The sequence below is a fragment of the Marmota marmota genome, unplaced genomic scaffold (assembly GCF_001458135.2).
Source record: "Marmota marmota marmota unplaced genomic scaffold, marMar, whole genome shotgun sequence".
NCBI classification, from domain to species: Eukaryota; Metazoa; Chordata; class Mammalia; order Rodentia; family Sciuridae; genus Marmota; species Marmota marmota.
The window spans coordinates 48,043,849-48,059,380 of NW_025999842.1; the positions used below are offsets into that span (position 1 = coordinate 48,043,849).

The 15,532-nt window shown below is 35.4% G+C and overlaps 1 protein-coding gene and 1 non-coding gene across 3 annotated transcripts in view; one reads left to right on the forward strand and one right to left on the reverse strand.

Annotated features, from left to right (window-relative positions):
• The window catches only part of Epb41l2 (erythrocyte membrane protein band 4.1 like 2), a 193,626-nt gene that overhangs the window by 163,659 nt on the left and 14,435 nt on the right, over window positions 1–15,532 (reverse strand). The window contains exon 1 of one of the 2 annotated variants that reach the window (XM_048798295.1): window positions 8,013–8,088. The exons of the other annotated variant lie outside the window; for it this stretch is intronic. The gene's annotated coding sequence lies outside the window, so the exon portion shown is untranslated. Of the gene's footprint in view, window positions 1–8,012; window positions 8,089–15,532 lie in introns of those variants that run through there. 2 annotated transcript variants of the gene reach the window in all.
• Window positions 6,641–6,712, forward strand: Trnav-cac. Its single transcript has one exon. It is a non-coding gene; the product is annotated as a tRNA-Val (tRNA).

The following is a 15,532-nucleotide window of genomic DNA, read 5'->3' on the forward strand; positions in this document are numbered from 1 at the left end:
GGAGGGTGGAGGATGGGAAAGGCAGCAGAGCACAACAGACACTAGGATGGCAATTTGTAAATCAATGGATGTGTAACTGATGTGATTCTGCAATCTGTGTATGGGGTGAAGGTGGGAGTTCATAACCCACTTGAATCAAAGTGTGGAATATGATATGTCAAGAAATTTGTAATGTTTTGAACAACCCACAATAAAAAATTAAAAAAAAAAAAAAAAGGGAAAATGTTCATTATAAATGTATACTCAACTTATTAAATCTAATTTCAGCACTTTGAACACAAAGATATTATCAGAGTATATATTCCTCACTGAAGGAGGCTTCAACACAAGTTTTTGTATCTCCATAGTCATAAGAAATATAAAGGTTGTGTGGTCTCTAAATCATCCAGCAAATTATCTAAATATATGCTCAATTATACCAGTTTCATGGAAAGTTCTTCAAGGCATACCATCTACCACAAATAAATACATATTTACATATACATTTTTTTCTCTGTATTTATTTACTCAAATGCTGTAAATATTATTTAAAGCAATGTTTCTAGCCCTGAAATAATCTGAATTTGCCATGTCTTTACTCCATGTGTTTCCAATTCTCCACAGAAGCTATAGTCTTGCTCCCTTTTTGTAATGACTAGTTTACTGAGTGTACACTATTATGACTGCTCAATGCAGCTGAAGAGGGTTGCAAAGCATTCTGTGAAAGATCACAATTCTCTCTGGGTATACCCAATCAGTTGTATTTATCAAATATTGAACATTTCAATCTTCTCATCTCCAAGTAGTATAAATCATCACTGATAATAATGGAGAGCAAATACTAAAGAGAAAAAATCTTAAACATCTTACATTTGCATGTGTATTTTCTTCCTTTGCACCTCTTTATCCTTTCCAAAATTCTGAAAAGAAAATACAAGACTTTTCCTTATAAATCCTCCTTTGGTGACTACACTTAGGAAAAGCATCAAGCAAATACTGAGACTTTCTCTTTTTTGCTTAGGCCTTAAAAAGCTGAACAGTTTAGTATTTATTTTGCGAATACCTAAGAATACCACCATCCCATTTATACACTTGTGAAAAGGCATTTTAAGTAAATTCCACCAGTCAAATTCTAAACTCACCCTGGTAAATAGTATATTAACCACTGTTCTTTCAAAAGCCAAATTTACTTCTACAATTTCATTCTATAGAAATAAGTTTTTTAAATATGCAGAAGGGATTAGTTATCACAACTCTATTTTTAAAGTTGCCAAGTTAACTCCAGAAATTAAAAAATTCATTTCCCCCCATAAAAACACTGAATATGATTCATATGTCAAAAAGCGGCTTAGATTTTATACATTTACTTTGGAAACCTTGAGACCTGTCAAATTACAAAGCAACTGCCAACTGTTCCAGTGACATTTAACTGCTACCAAACAGTTGAAATTTGATATTTAATAGACCACAGCTGTTGGTATCACAATACCTCAAAGTCTGGATCTGGATTAGATTGTTCTGAGTCCTTTATCTGACAATGAAATCCCTTGGGGAAGGATTTGTTGTTTTTTTTTTTTTTTCTGTGCAGCACCCCAACTCACACAAGACCTACTAAACTTCAATGAGAGCTGGGTGTGGTGGAGCACACCTATAATCCTAGTGGCTTGGAAAGCTGAGGCAGGAGAATGACAACTTCAAAGTTACACTCAGCAACTTAGCAAGGACCTACACAACTCAGCAAGACCCTGTCTCAAAATAAAAAACAAAAAGGGCTGGAATGTGACTCAGTGATTAGGTGCCCCTAGGTTCAATCCCCAGTACCACAAAAAAAAAGAAGAGATGACTTCAGTGAGGGAAACAAATAGATTGCATGCACATATGTATACTCATAGTTAGATTAACTATTTGGAACCATTGTGTGGATCTTCAACTACTTTAACAAAATTCAGGTCTCTTTCATTAGTTTCCCCCTACTATGACCTGTACTGTGTTTACAACAACTATATAAGAAACCAGAGATGCAACAAAGTGACTTGCTCAAGTGCAGAGCAAGCAAGGATAAAAAGGCCCTAACCTCTTCCTTTAACCACCGAGTGGTGCAGCTCACAGCACACTGGGCTCAGCAGCCCTCTCTGCTGCCCATTCCCCAGGGTCCACTCCACCACGGCCTCCCAGACCCTTGGTTTTAAAGTATTTCAAAGAAATTGCTTGAACAGGTGCTCTATAAATTGCCCAAATTATATCAACAGGTTTTACTGAAAGTATTTCTCAATTGACTAAATGGCTAGGACTTTGGCTAATAGTCTGCTGTATCATCTTCAGAAAGCAGAAAGTTAATGACAGAGGATTTTTATATAAACTTTTCTTTGGATGGTAATAAGATCAAAATAAAATGTGCAGCCTTTCCTACATACTTTAGATCCTCAAATATTATCTCTAGCACACATTACATTTCTAAACAGAAAATTAAGCACTTAGTATTTAGCAATTTTCTTAATCTGAATCACTTATATAATGATTCTACCAGGCTGTGTAAATACGTACTTGTAGTCAATTACATGTGTACAGAAATAGCTACTAATACATGAGATACTCTATCAAGAAATACCAAAGGCCCTATCTTATTAAAGTTGACAGAAAATGGTAAAGAATATTAACATGAGGTACAGTGCTAAATGTATGGCAGGCAACCTCCAAAAAGGCAAATGACCAAATTGTTGGTTTAAATATTCAAAAAGCAGATTTACCTAAATGTCCATTTGGCTCAATGAACAGAAAAGTAAGCAAAAGGTAAGAATGAGAAATATGCAAAGATTTTTAAGGTCACAGTAGAGTAGGCAATGAAAGTAATAACAATGGACAAAAGTCAACAACAGAAAAAGCTGACTAATACCCAAAAGACAGTTCCAAGTTCAAATAAACAGTAAATTCAATTGAATAGCTTTAGGCCAACAAAGATGTTGAAAGAACATATTCTAAGCTCCAGGTATCCAAATTATCTTGTTCAATTAATTCAAAATTTCACCAACAATAAAATCCAACTCTTAGCCAGTAGTAGTGGTGCCTGCCTGTAATCCCAGCGGCTCCAGAGGCTGAGGCAGGAGGATCACAAGTTCAAAGCCTGAGCTCAGCAACTTAGTGAGTACCTAAGCCACTTAGTGAAATCCTGTCTCTAAATAAAATATAAAAAGTGCTGAGGATGTGGCTCAGTGGTTAAGCCCCACTAGATTCAATCCCCAGGGCCAAAAAGAAAAAAAAAAATCCAACTTTTGGCCAATGTTACTGTCCAAAGTTTTCTGATTTCTTCATCTAATTCTTCTATTATATGAACTGCCAATAAAAAGAATTTTTAAACTTAACAATCTGAAAGTGTAGAACTACAAACATTTACAGCCAGAAAATAAATAAATAAACAAACCCATGAGATAGTAATTATATTCACTCTAAAATGAGCCTTTTGAGCCAGATCCAGTGACACACACCTGTAATCTCTTCTACTCAGGAGGTTGAAGCAGAAGGATCATAAATTCTGCAAGTTTGAAGCCAGCCTGGGCAACTTAAAACCTGTCTCAAAATACTACATTTTAAAAAATATGCTGAGGATGAGACCCATTTGTAGAACACCACTGGCTTCAATCCCCAATACCAATCAATCAATCATACAATCAATAAAATGATCCTCTGACCGTGAAGTTTCTAACTCAACCTTTCTCCAATTCTCAAAGTAGTACTTGAATAAGTACACAAATGAGAACTACAAAAAAAATTTAAGAAAACATTGCTATTTTAATACTAACATTGGTATAAGATTTTCCTCTTTAAATTCAATGAAATGATTTCTTGAAAAAGTGTAGCTATTTCCACAAAGGACATTTACTCCAAAAGAAATAGGGTGTAATGGGGAAAGGAAACAAGGCACTTGTTTAAATTCTACAGCATATCTCAAAATGGCCTCAATTTTGAAATGACTATCCCTAAAAACTTATTTGAAGGGGAAAAAAAATCACTCAAAGAAAAACAGGATAAATCCATGAGCCAAGTGTACCTATTCGTTAAATCCTATACATTACTATATCAAAACCCACAGAAATAGCCAGGCAGCACAATGAAATTTTGCTTTGATACGCTGTACAGTGGTTTAGAAAGCTGTGGAATTTTGATACAAGGGTTTCATCCTTCCTTCATTTTCTTTCGTCCATGAAATTAATTTATCTCCTTTTAGTCTTGAGGATGTATAGGGAATAAATGGCATAAATTTTTATTTCTCTGAAGACAAGTGCCACATAAAATCTTTGTTTTTAACTCATGATGGAAAAATTAGCATGCACAGAAGGTCACAGTATCTCAACTGGCCAAAGTAAAAAATGACAATTGGTACTATTTAGTTATTTAATTTACAAAAGCACGTTAGTTTTGTTTTTGTTTTTGTTTTTGTTTTTTTTTGGGGGGGGGGTTACTCAGGATTGAACCCAAGGGTGCGTGATACTGAGTCATATCCCTAATTTGTTTTTGAAAGAGGGTCTCTATAAGTTGCCTCAGCCTCCCAAGCAGTTGGGATTACAGGCATGCACCACAATGCCAGGCAAAATGATAAATCTTACTTATATTTCTGTATAGTTTTAATGTATCTTCATATATTATACAATAAAATTTTTTAAAATACGAAAGAGCTAAATCTATATAGTCATCAACAATTATTTGAAGACACAGGCACAGAAAGTACTTATACCTATTAAAACATTCCCTAATAAATGTGGTGAGCATAAGTCAGCATGCCAGCATCTGAATATATTTCATGATATATTATTGCAAATTGACACCAAAGACCTGTTTTCACAACCAAATGAGGGAGAGGTTAACTGAGGTTTCATTTTCACCATAAACAAACAGTGAATTTGGTATGTGACATATAAATAAGTATACTTGAAGGAAAGAGCTCTAGAACTCAAATCTTTCTTCTAGGCAATGTTCTTCCTATAACTAGTTTTGCTTGAACACATCACTTATCCTCTCTTTCAAGTCATAGGCAGCATTCATTTTTAAATATTTATTCTGCTAATGATACATGACTGTAATCCCAGACTTGTAAGGCCAAGGCACAAGGACTACAAGTTCAAGGCCAGCCTAGGCAACTTAGTAAGACCCTATCTCAAAATAAAAATAAAAAGTACTAGGGATGTAGCTCAGTGGTAATGCTTCCCTGAGTTCAATCCCCAGTACCAAAAAAGAAAAAGAAAAAAAAAATAGGCTATTCAAAGATCACCCTACTTTTCAGTCTACTGGTTCATTCCCACACTCTTGATCACTAAAGAATAAAGCTAGCACAATATTCTTTGAGGATTATTTCAGAAGAACAAAAAAGACTAAACTAAAATCCTTCAAAAAATGGGAAATCAATATGCCTACACAGCTTAAGGGTTTCACTTCCCTAACAGGCAAAAAGCACAAAAGATTCTTCACACCTAAGTGCACGACTACAAAAGGACAATCACTCACAGAACCCATACCCATAGCAAAATGCACTTGCACAGCTTCAGCATTCTACCAATTTGGAAGCCCTCAATTTGGAAGCCCTAGGTTAAGTAGACAAAGTTCATGATCCTCATTCATTAAAGTGTCCCAGACCTCTCTTGCTAAAAAGGCTAATCTTACATGAAAATGATTTGTTCCTGTTCTTGTAGACAGGCAGTTTCAGGACTACTTAAAGAAAGAAATACCAAATACAACAATGAACAAGGCTGGAAATAACAATATGCAACTGAGATGAAATCCCAAACTCTTATAAGTAAACAAATGTATACCTTCCTTTCAACCAATAAATTATGAATGTTAAAGAACTCTGCTGCCCACATCATTCCCCTGAAACTTCAATCGACCCCATACCTTGTCATTTTCTTAGATCTATTATCTACACGTAAGTCCTATGCTTACATGTTTCACCTCTCACCTTCTGCTTCTCCACTACCTTATATCAATACCTTGACCTTCAATATGTGGTCAAATGGTATATATCCGTCTAGTGGAAGTCAACAAATTTCCCAAGCTCTTCTGCAACAGATGCTGGAGGAGATACAATGACATTAATGAACTATTCATTGTCCTTAAAAGTCTTACAATCCAGTGCAAAAAGATGAACACAAGTAAAATATTATAATACAAGCTAGGTAAGTCTTATTCTGATCAGACCTGAGTTTAAACCTATGACCTTTAGGACTTTGCTTCTCTACACTTTAGTTTCCTAATTTCTACAACGTGAATAACAATGCCCTGTAGTGTGGTTGTAAGGTAAAATGAGAAAATCAATATGCTTTTTAGTCCAGAGCATACCAAAAAGTAAGCAAAGGTTAGCAATGTCATTGTTCATTATTATTTCAACAGAAAACATAATGCTCTCACAATACAATAAACAGCACCAAAGTTTGAAGTCCAGAATAGATCTTCTAACTGAGGTGGTTAGAGAAAGTTAGAGGGAAACAAAATTTTCAGCTGCAATTTAAAATAAAAACACCTTATGGCCGGGCATGACAACACATACAAAAGGCTAGGGACACAGCTCAATGATAAAGAGCCACTGGATTCAGTAGGCTGAGGCAGGAAGATTCCAAGTTTGAGGTCAGTCTAGAAAACTTAATGAGACCCTGTCTCAAAATAAAAAATTTCGGGGGATGTAGCTCAGTGGCAGAGCACTTGCCTCACATGCATGAGGCCCTGGGTTCAATCCCCAGTATCACAAAAAGGGAAAGGAAGAAAGAAAAAAAGACTTTGTGAAAAATGAGCAAAGAGACATTAGTTATAACCTGGGTCTGAGGCTGGTTTGCTTTGTACATGGGTGATGAGCAGCAAGAAATCAATGAAAATTTCAATGTCTTAATTTTTTTCATTTATAAGTTAAAAGATTGAGTTAAAGAACTGTCAGAATTTTCTAGAACTCATGTTTTATAATTTCATATAGGAACCAGGTAGGCAAAGTGAATGCAGAAATTCCAGGTAGTTATAGATAATATCTTGCCTGGTGGGGCAGCGCATACCTGTAATCCCAGCAATTTGGAAGCTAAGGCAGAAAGATCCCAAGCTTGAGGCCAGCCTCAGAAATTTAGTAAGGCCATAAGCAACTCGGTGAGACCCTGTCTCAAAATTTTAAAAAAAAAAAAAAAATCTGAAAAGGGCTAAGGACACAACTCAGTGATAAAGTGCCACTGTATTCAATCCCCAGTACCAAAATAATATTTAAAATTCTGAAAAACATATAGCTCCACAGAAGGCAGGGAAGAATCTTCTATATAAAGCATAAGATCCAATGGGATGGGAGAGAAGACATGAATTGTTAATTTTGACTTCCCCCATAGGTAAAAGAGAGCTACTAAAGGTCTCGTAGTATGAGAGTGGCATAATAAAATAAGAACCGCATTTTAAAAGCAGAATAACAGCATAATGGTAAAATAAGATTGGAAATGAAGCCAGGCAGAGTGGTGCACATCTGTAATACCAGGAAGATGGCAAGCTTGAAGTCAGCTTGGGCAACTTAGAAAGACCCTATATCAAAATTTTAAAAAGGGCTGGGAATGTAGCTCATGGTAACACGCCTAGGGGTTCAATCCCCAGAAGAGCGCATCCCACATATGCACGCACACACAGAATGTTTCAAATTCAACTATAAGGCAACTCACATTGCTATTAGTGGTTCAGAAGATCCTGTACAATAAAAAGATGATCCAAACCAGCTAATGTATTCATTGATTCCAAAGGAAGCAAAAATTTTAATAATCTGAACTTCATTAAAACTTCTGATTCATTTGCTAGTTTTCATTCTTTCCATGAACATCTACAGAATGCTTTACCACGTGCTAATCACTGGGAATGAAACAGCGTTGCTGCCCTGAAAAAAATGACACATAGGGTTTTAAAATCCAACCTAATAAGTGCTATTAAACTTCTTGGGAGACAAAGACAGGTATTAACCCTACTTGTAGGAATTAGAAACTATTTCACAGAAAAGTTGACATATAAGCTATGTCTTGAATGATATGACTCACTTTCACAGGATCAGGGTCTTGAAAGAAATGGCTCAAAAGCATAACAATTTTTATCGCCAAAGGAAAAAGCCTGAAAAATAAAAAACCAATCAAATATTAATTACTATAATTTCCTCTTATTGAAAATTTTACTCATCTTTATACTTTAAAAAAACAAAACATTTCACAGTTGTATTGACAGGGAAAAAAAACTTCAATGATTGCCAGCAAACATTTCAAGAAAGAGTAGAGGTTTTATCAAGCATCACACATTTTAAAAGTATTTCTTGGGTAAAAAACAAGACAAAACATACAAATACACATACAAAAATACACAAAGACAGATATCAATATAAATTTGTTAAGCCACAGCTACAGTTTGTATATGTAGAGGTTAGACTCTCATTTAGATGTTTTCTTCTTATTTCTAATTTACCTGCCCTAATTTGTTTTTATGTAAGCAATTGTATCAAATATATTTCCTGTATATTCCCACAAATATATTCCCTCAGATCCTCTGTAGAGTGATATAGAAAATAACTACCTCTCCACACAAATAATTTAATTTTTCATATAAGAAGAACACAGTTCTAAGATTTCAAAAGGGACACTCTAGTACCAATTTAAACTGCACTAATTCACAATTCATTAATATCACAAATGGGAAAGAAATAATGAATCAAATTATTCTAGTTGCTTTTGCCATCTGGAAAATTCACAGAATAACTTAATTTACTAGAAATAAAGTATTCAAAGTTTCTGCCATTAAAACAATTTGACATATTTTTCAGTGTTGGTTGTTCAAAAATAATTAATGGGATTCTTACAGTTGCTAAAATAATCTGATAGTTATTTTACAAACCAAAATGCCTAAAAGGCATGAAAAGAAATATTTCTAAATAAAATACAGTATCATCATTTATTTACTTCAAAACCTAACTCACTGGAAAATAAATACAGAATTTCATTATACTTCTTTCTATTCTTGGAGAATAAACGTTTTTTCAAAGCATGACATTTTGTTTATATTAGTATGGTATGCAGCTGCATTATTTGTACTGCAGCCCAACATTCAGTAAGTACTCAAAGTATTTAAAAACTGGCAGTTCATATTTAATATTTAACAAAAGAGTCATGATAGTGACTACTACCAGCACAAGGATAAAACTAAACCCCGTTTATTCTACAAAAGAAAAGCTACAAAACTGAAAAGGACTATTTCTTATGGGATTAACATTACTCATAGAATTTGGGGGGAGTGGCAATTTACAAAACCAACATGGGTTTTAAAATGTCAGACACAAACTTCCTGGAGATTTGGAAATATGGTAAGTATTGTAATGTCATTCCATTACAAAACAGTTCTTCACAAATTCAGTTATACATTTCGATTCTGTTTACTCAAATCAGAGGAAATAAAGTTGTCTGCAGGAAACACAGCAGCAGCTTATTGATCTCTAGCATTACAAGGTTGACCTTCTCAGGGCAGCATGTTTAGCAACATTTTATGTTGGGGAAAAAATGGCAAAGGTTAGGACGCAAACCCATCCTCATTTCCTGTGAGAATGGACTTTTTAACTGTGGAATATGTTGGAACTCTCGGATTTCCAAATTTACAGCCCTTTAATCCATGGCCCAGAAAGTTGATTACCTGAATAGGAAAAAATTTACAAAGATGCTTTTTAAGACAAAAACCTGACAATACAAACTTGGGGATCAAGTATTCACTTTGCTCTATGGCTTTTTTTTTTTTTTTCCCCATTGTAGTGTAGATACTTTTAATGCTATGCCTATTGGAGATTTGATGATATTCTCCAGAAAGAAATTATATAGCCTTTTAATAAACTTATTCCTTATTTTCAAAGTCTGACAGGGTCATGTCAAAGGGCATAAGACCCAGTTTGAAGGGAGTGGTGAAAGTTAAAAAAACATAACTATCAAAAAGAATGACTAAGTCAGGCATGGTGACCCACATCTGTAATCACAGCAGCTTGGGAGGCTGAGGCAGGAGGATCACAATTTCAAAGCCAATCTCAATAACTAAGTGAGACTCTGTCTCTAAATAAAATACAAAATAGAGCTGGGGATGTGGCTCAGTGGTAAGTAAGTAAGTAATAAGTATTGTAATGTTATTCCATTACAAAACACTTCTGAACCAATTCAGTTATACATTTCAATTCTTCATGAAACCGCATCTGTTTACTCAAATCAGAGGAAATAAAGTTGTCTGCAGGAAACACGGCAGCAGCTTACTGATCTAGCATTACAAGGTTGACCTTACACGGAGTACCCCTGAGTTCATTCCCCAGTACAAAACAAAAAGAATGACTACAGTCATTGTGCATACCTGTAATCCCTTAAACTTGAGAGGCTAAAGCAGAAAGATCACAAATTTTAGAGATCAGCCTTAGCAAGTTGGAGATATCCAGTCTCAAAATAAAAAATGTTAAAAGGCCCAGGGATATAGCTCAGCAGTAAAGCACCCCTGGGTTCAACACCCCAGGTTCAATCCCCAGCGGGGATGACTAATTGGTTGAAATCCTCTGACTATATAAAAGTCCTTAAGTTAATAACGATAGCCAAAAAAGAAACAGACTAGCCAGGTCAGTGGTGCACACCTGTAATTTCAGCATCTTGGTAGGTTAAGGTAGGAGGATCACAAGGTAGAAGCCAGCCTCTGCAACTCGGCCCCATTTCTAAATTAACAAAAAGGACTGGGGATACAGCTCAGAATTAAAGTGCCCCTAGGTTCAATTTGGGGTGTCATTTTAAAAAAGAGAGAGAAATAGATTCTTGGTCAGCTCTCTGATGCTGTGCCAAATACCTGAGATAAATCAACATAGGAGGAGGAAATTCTGAAATATTTGGGTTCACAGGTTAAAAGTTTCAGTCCGTGGTCAGTTGACTCCACCATTTGGGGGCCTGCATAGGGTAGCACACAAGGACAAGGGAGCACAGGATAGAGCACAGCTGTTCAGCTCATACCTCCTCTAAGGGCATGCCCCCCCACAATGTGACAAGCTTCCTTCCATAAGGCTCTACTTCCTAAAGTTTCCACCACCTCCCAAGAGTGCCTCAGGGTGGCCTATGACCTTTAGCATATGGGACTTAAGGGGACACTTAAGATTGAAACCAAAAAAAAAAAAAAGTTGGAAATAATTATTATATCAACAGCTTCTTTTGAAATTTGGTAAAGGAAAAAAGTATTTATCCTGTATTTCATGGTAATTAAATAACCCACATCAATAAGGTAAAGTTATCTAGCCAAAAACATCAGAACAAATGAAGCAATTTTTATCCCCTCAAAAAGAGTCAACCATACAGGATCTCTGGATGAAATGCAATAAGAAATAATCATCAACAGCTATGAAAGATTCTAGTCTCTCCATCCTTCCCCGAAAATCAACCTTGAATCTAAGACTCAAGTCTGCCTACCTATTTATAAGAAAACAACACAGAAACATTCTAAACTATCACTGCAGGAGGGATACAATAAACAAAGTTCAGAATTCAGGAAATGCTGTAAGACAAACAGTTTCTTCAGCAAACAAACTAGAAGAAAAAGAAAAGAAATAAACTATATATTAAGATACTCAAGGGGCTGAAGTTGTAGCTCAGTGGTAGAGTGCTTGCCTAGCATGTATGAAGCACTGAGTTCAATCCTCAGCATCACATATAAGCAAATAAATAAAGGTCCATCAATAACTAATAAAAATAAAAAATGTTTAAAAAAAAAAAAAAAAAAGATATTCAAGCCAGGCATTGTGAGAGACCCTGTCTCAAAAAAATTTTAACAAGGACTNAAGCTGCTCAGCTTCTGGCAGCCAAGAGGGAGGGAGGGAGGGAGGGAGGAAGAGCAGGAGGAGAAGGAGAAGAAAATTATAAATATGCTTCAAAGTATCCCTGCAGAATACATTTATTTGGTTTCCCACATATCTTGGTTACTTTCTGACTTGCCATCATTCCACTTTAATCCTTTTACTTCCAATTGCCAAGGAAGAAAAGGGGAAAAAAGTAGTCACTAAGGATACTAGCTTACTGGGTGGGAAATTTAGGTAATTGAAGTGTTTTCATATTGTTCTAGAAAAATAAAGCCTGATTTAACTGTAAAATGTCTCTCTTTAACTGAAAATCTGGTTTGTGGTTCATAGAAATCCTTAAGGCAGCTGCTTTCTTCCTTTCTGTTTGGGAAATACAGTTGGGACTAGCAACTCTTGTGTAATTTGTATCTGGGTATGGTATTTGCAGAGGATTGTTATCTTCCCAAATTTCTAAGTGGTTCCAGATGTTTTTATGGGGAATTTAGTTTAGGCCAATTTCAGAAAATGAAGAACTAAGTAACAAATCCAAACATCCTTACAATTAGCTTTTGTGTACTCCTTGAGTGGTCTTAAGAAATAACAAAACCAATGAAGGATTAAAAGAGGGGAAAAAAAAACTTGAACCAGAAGCTGACAAAGCCTCTGTATGGACCCACCAATTTACAGGATGGAGGAACAGATAAAACTATACGAAAAACATGAAATCAGCAAAATAAAAAAATTATGAGTACAATATGGTACAAACAACCCAATTTCTTAAGTTTAAATTTCTTAAAAACAAATAAGTTGCAAGGAAATAAAAGAAAGAGAACAGAACATATAGATTAAAGAAAATTGAGGAGACCTATCACTAATCACAATGTGTGGACTTGGTTCAAACAAACAAACAAACAAAAAAAAAAAACCTGAAAGAAAACAAGGACAACAAGGAATTAAACAGAATGCAACATGATAATATTAAAAATTTACTGTTATTTTGGGTTGGGTTTGGTCTTCTTTCAGGGTTTGAACCCAAGGCCATGTGCATACTAGGCAAACACTACCACTGAGATATATCCCCAGCCCTTACTGTTAATTTTTTTAGACACAATAATGGTACTGTGATTTTTTTCAAGTCTTATCCTTTAAGGATAAATACTGAGATTTATGCAGATAGAATGATGAGATACTTGTGATTTGCATTAAAATAACGCAGTATGAGGAGAAATTAATAGGAACATAGATTTTTAAAAGCCAAATATGAGTTGATAATTGTTAAAGGGAGTGGTAGGAATACATGGGGGTGAGGGGTTAATACACCATTTGGCTTACTTTTATATACATATTTAAAACTTTCTAAATCAAACGGTTTTTTGAGGGGGAGGGAAATAATGCCAGATGTGGAGGTACATGCCAATAATCCTAACCACTCAGGACGACGAGGCAGAAGGATCGCCAAGTTTGAGACCAACTTCTACAACTTAGGGAGACCCTATCTCAAAATGAAAAATAAAATGGGTTAGGGATGTGCCTCAATAATAAAGTGCCCCTAAAGTCAATCCATAATACCAAAAAAAAAAAGGAAATAATGATGAAGTTAGTGCCTACACAATAGAAAAACATTTAATTTAAAAAAAAAGAAAAGAAAAGAAAAGAAAAAGTTAAAAATTATTGTCTAGCGGGGCCCAGTAGCACAGGCCTATAATCCTAATAACACAGAAGGCCTCAGAAGGCCAAGGCAGGTAGATCAAATTCAAGGTCAGCCTCAGCAACTTAGGCTCTGTCTCAAAATAAAAAATAGAAAGGGTTGGAGACTTAGCTCAGTTGTAGAACACACCTGAACTGGATCCCTAGTAACGAGGAAAACATGATAACAAAAAACCTAAGAAATATTTGATATGAGAAATAGAAACTGCCGGGTGTTATGGCACATGCCTATAATCTCAGCAGCCTGGGAGGCTGGGACAGGAGGATCCTAAATCAAAGGCAGACTCAGCCAAAGTGGGATGCTGAACAACTCAGTGAGACCCTGTCTCCAAATAAAATACAAAATAGGGCTGGGGATGTGGCTCAGTGGTTGAATGCCCCTGAGTTTAATCCCCACACCAAAAAAAAAAAGTAGAAAAGCCACGTGTGGACAAATACCTGTAATTGCAGGCTGAAGCAGGAGGATCACAAGTTCCAGGCCATGGTGGGCAACTTAGCAAGACCCAATAAAAAGGGTTGGGGATGCAGTTTAGAGTTAGAGTGCCCCGGGTTCAAATCCCAGTATTAAAAAAGAAAGAAAGAAGAAAAAGGAAATTATATGTTTGAAAAGACAGATATGTTTAGCATGATTTAAACATTACACAATGTATACATATATCAAAATATCACATGCTACCCCCACCAATTGAAAAAATAAATTTAAATTTTTGTAAAACTCACTGGCAAAATTATGTTCAATAGGAAATGACCAAGATTAAAATTTCAATAACAAACATTACCACAGACCTCCCACCATTAAACTATATTTTTTTTCTTAAGTTTCTATAAAGATAAAATGAAAAGTATGGAATGTTTGCCAAAATTCTACATCTATTTTTCCTATAAGAAAGGGGATTTTAAGTGAAAGGATGGGAAGGCAGGGGATGTGGGGATAAGAAAAATAGTAGAATGAAACAGATATTATTACAGTATGTATGTATGTGACTGTATGACCAATATGATTCTACAATATGTATACTTGGAAAAATGAGAAATTATATCCCATCTATGTATGATACATCAAAGTATATAAGTGCATTCTACTGTCATGTATAACTAATTAAAACAAATAAAAAATAATAATAATAAAAAGAAAGGGCATTTTAAATCACTTTCTCCACAAACAAAGGCAAATCAGTAAATCAGACATCTTATATGAATCAGAACTTATTTCAGAGCATCTGAACCACGTAAGATAAAACAGACACAAGAAGCAATGTCTCTTGCCCAATATTATGATTAGTAATTAGCGGACTGTGGACTGGGACTTAGGGCTAGGACAATTTTCTTTCTACCATCTACTCTTTTCAAGAAAAAGGGGAGAACATACAGTATCAGATACCTGTTTTGTTAAAAATCTGGTCACTAAAGGCCTCAGGATAAACTCTTGAGAAAAATCTATACTCTAAGTGTTGACCAATGATGGCCAAAGTTCCAATAATACACCTGCCCACACCAAGGTACTCAACTGGAGATACAGATTTTAACCACTCAATGGTACTACTTACTACCTTCAGCAACTTCTTTGTTATCTGTCAACATTCCAAATGGATTCAACATTCCATCTTAAAGGGGGAGGGGAGACATTACTGGTAATGACCCTACTCTCTACATGCTTCCATTTTTCCCCTTCCCCTTTTATTACTAAAGCCAGTAAAAGAACATAAGTAGAATCTCATCAATGGCTTTCAAGTTTCTCAATCAAAACCATCCCCAGTGATCAAATTATACACTAATGGCTCTCCTTCAAAACAGTTACTTCTGCAGAGGAGAATGCAAATAGAAACAGGGTTTGAAGGTAGTTTACATATTCCCAGAGACAATACAGACAGGAGTTACACTGTAGGTTCTGGAACCAGACAGCCCTGATCAGTCATTAATTAGCTGAATTACTTGAACAAGTTACTGAAACTTTTAGTGTCTCCATTTTCTTAAAGATTCCTTGAGTTAACAGTACTTATCACACAATTACCACAAGGATTAAATGACTAAGTA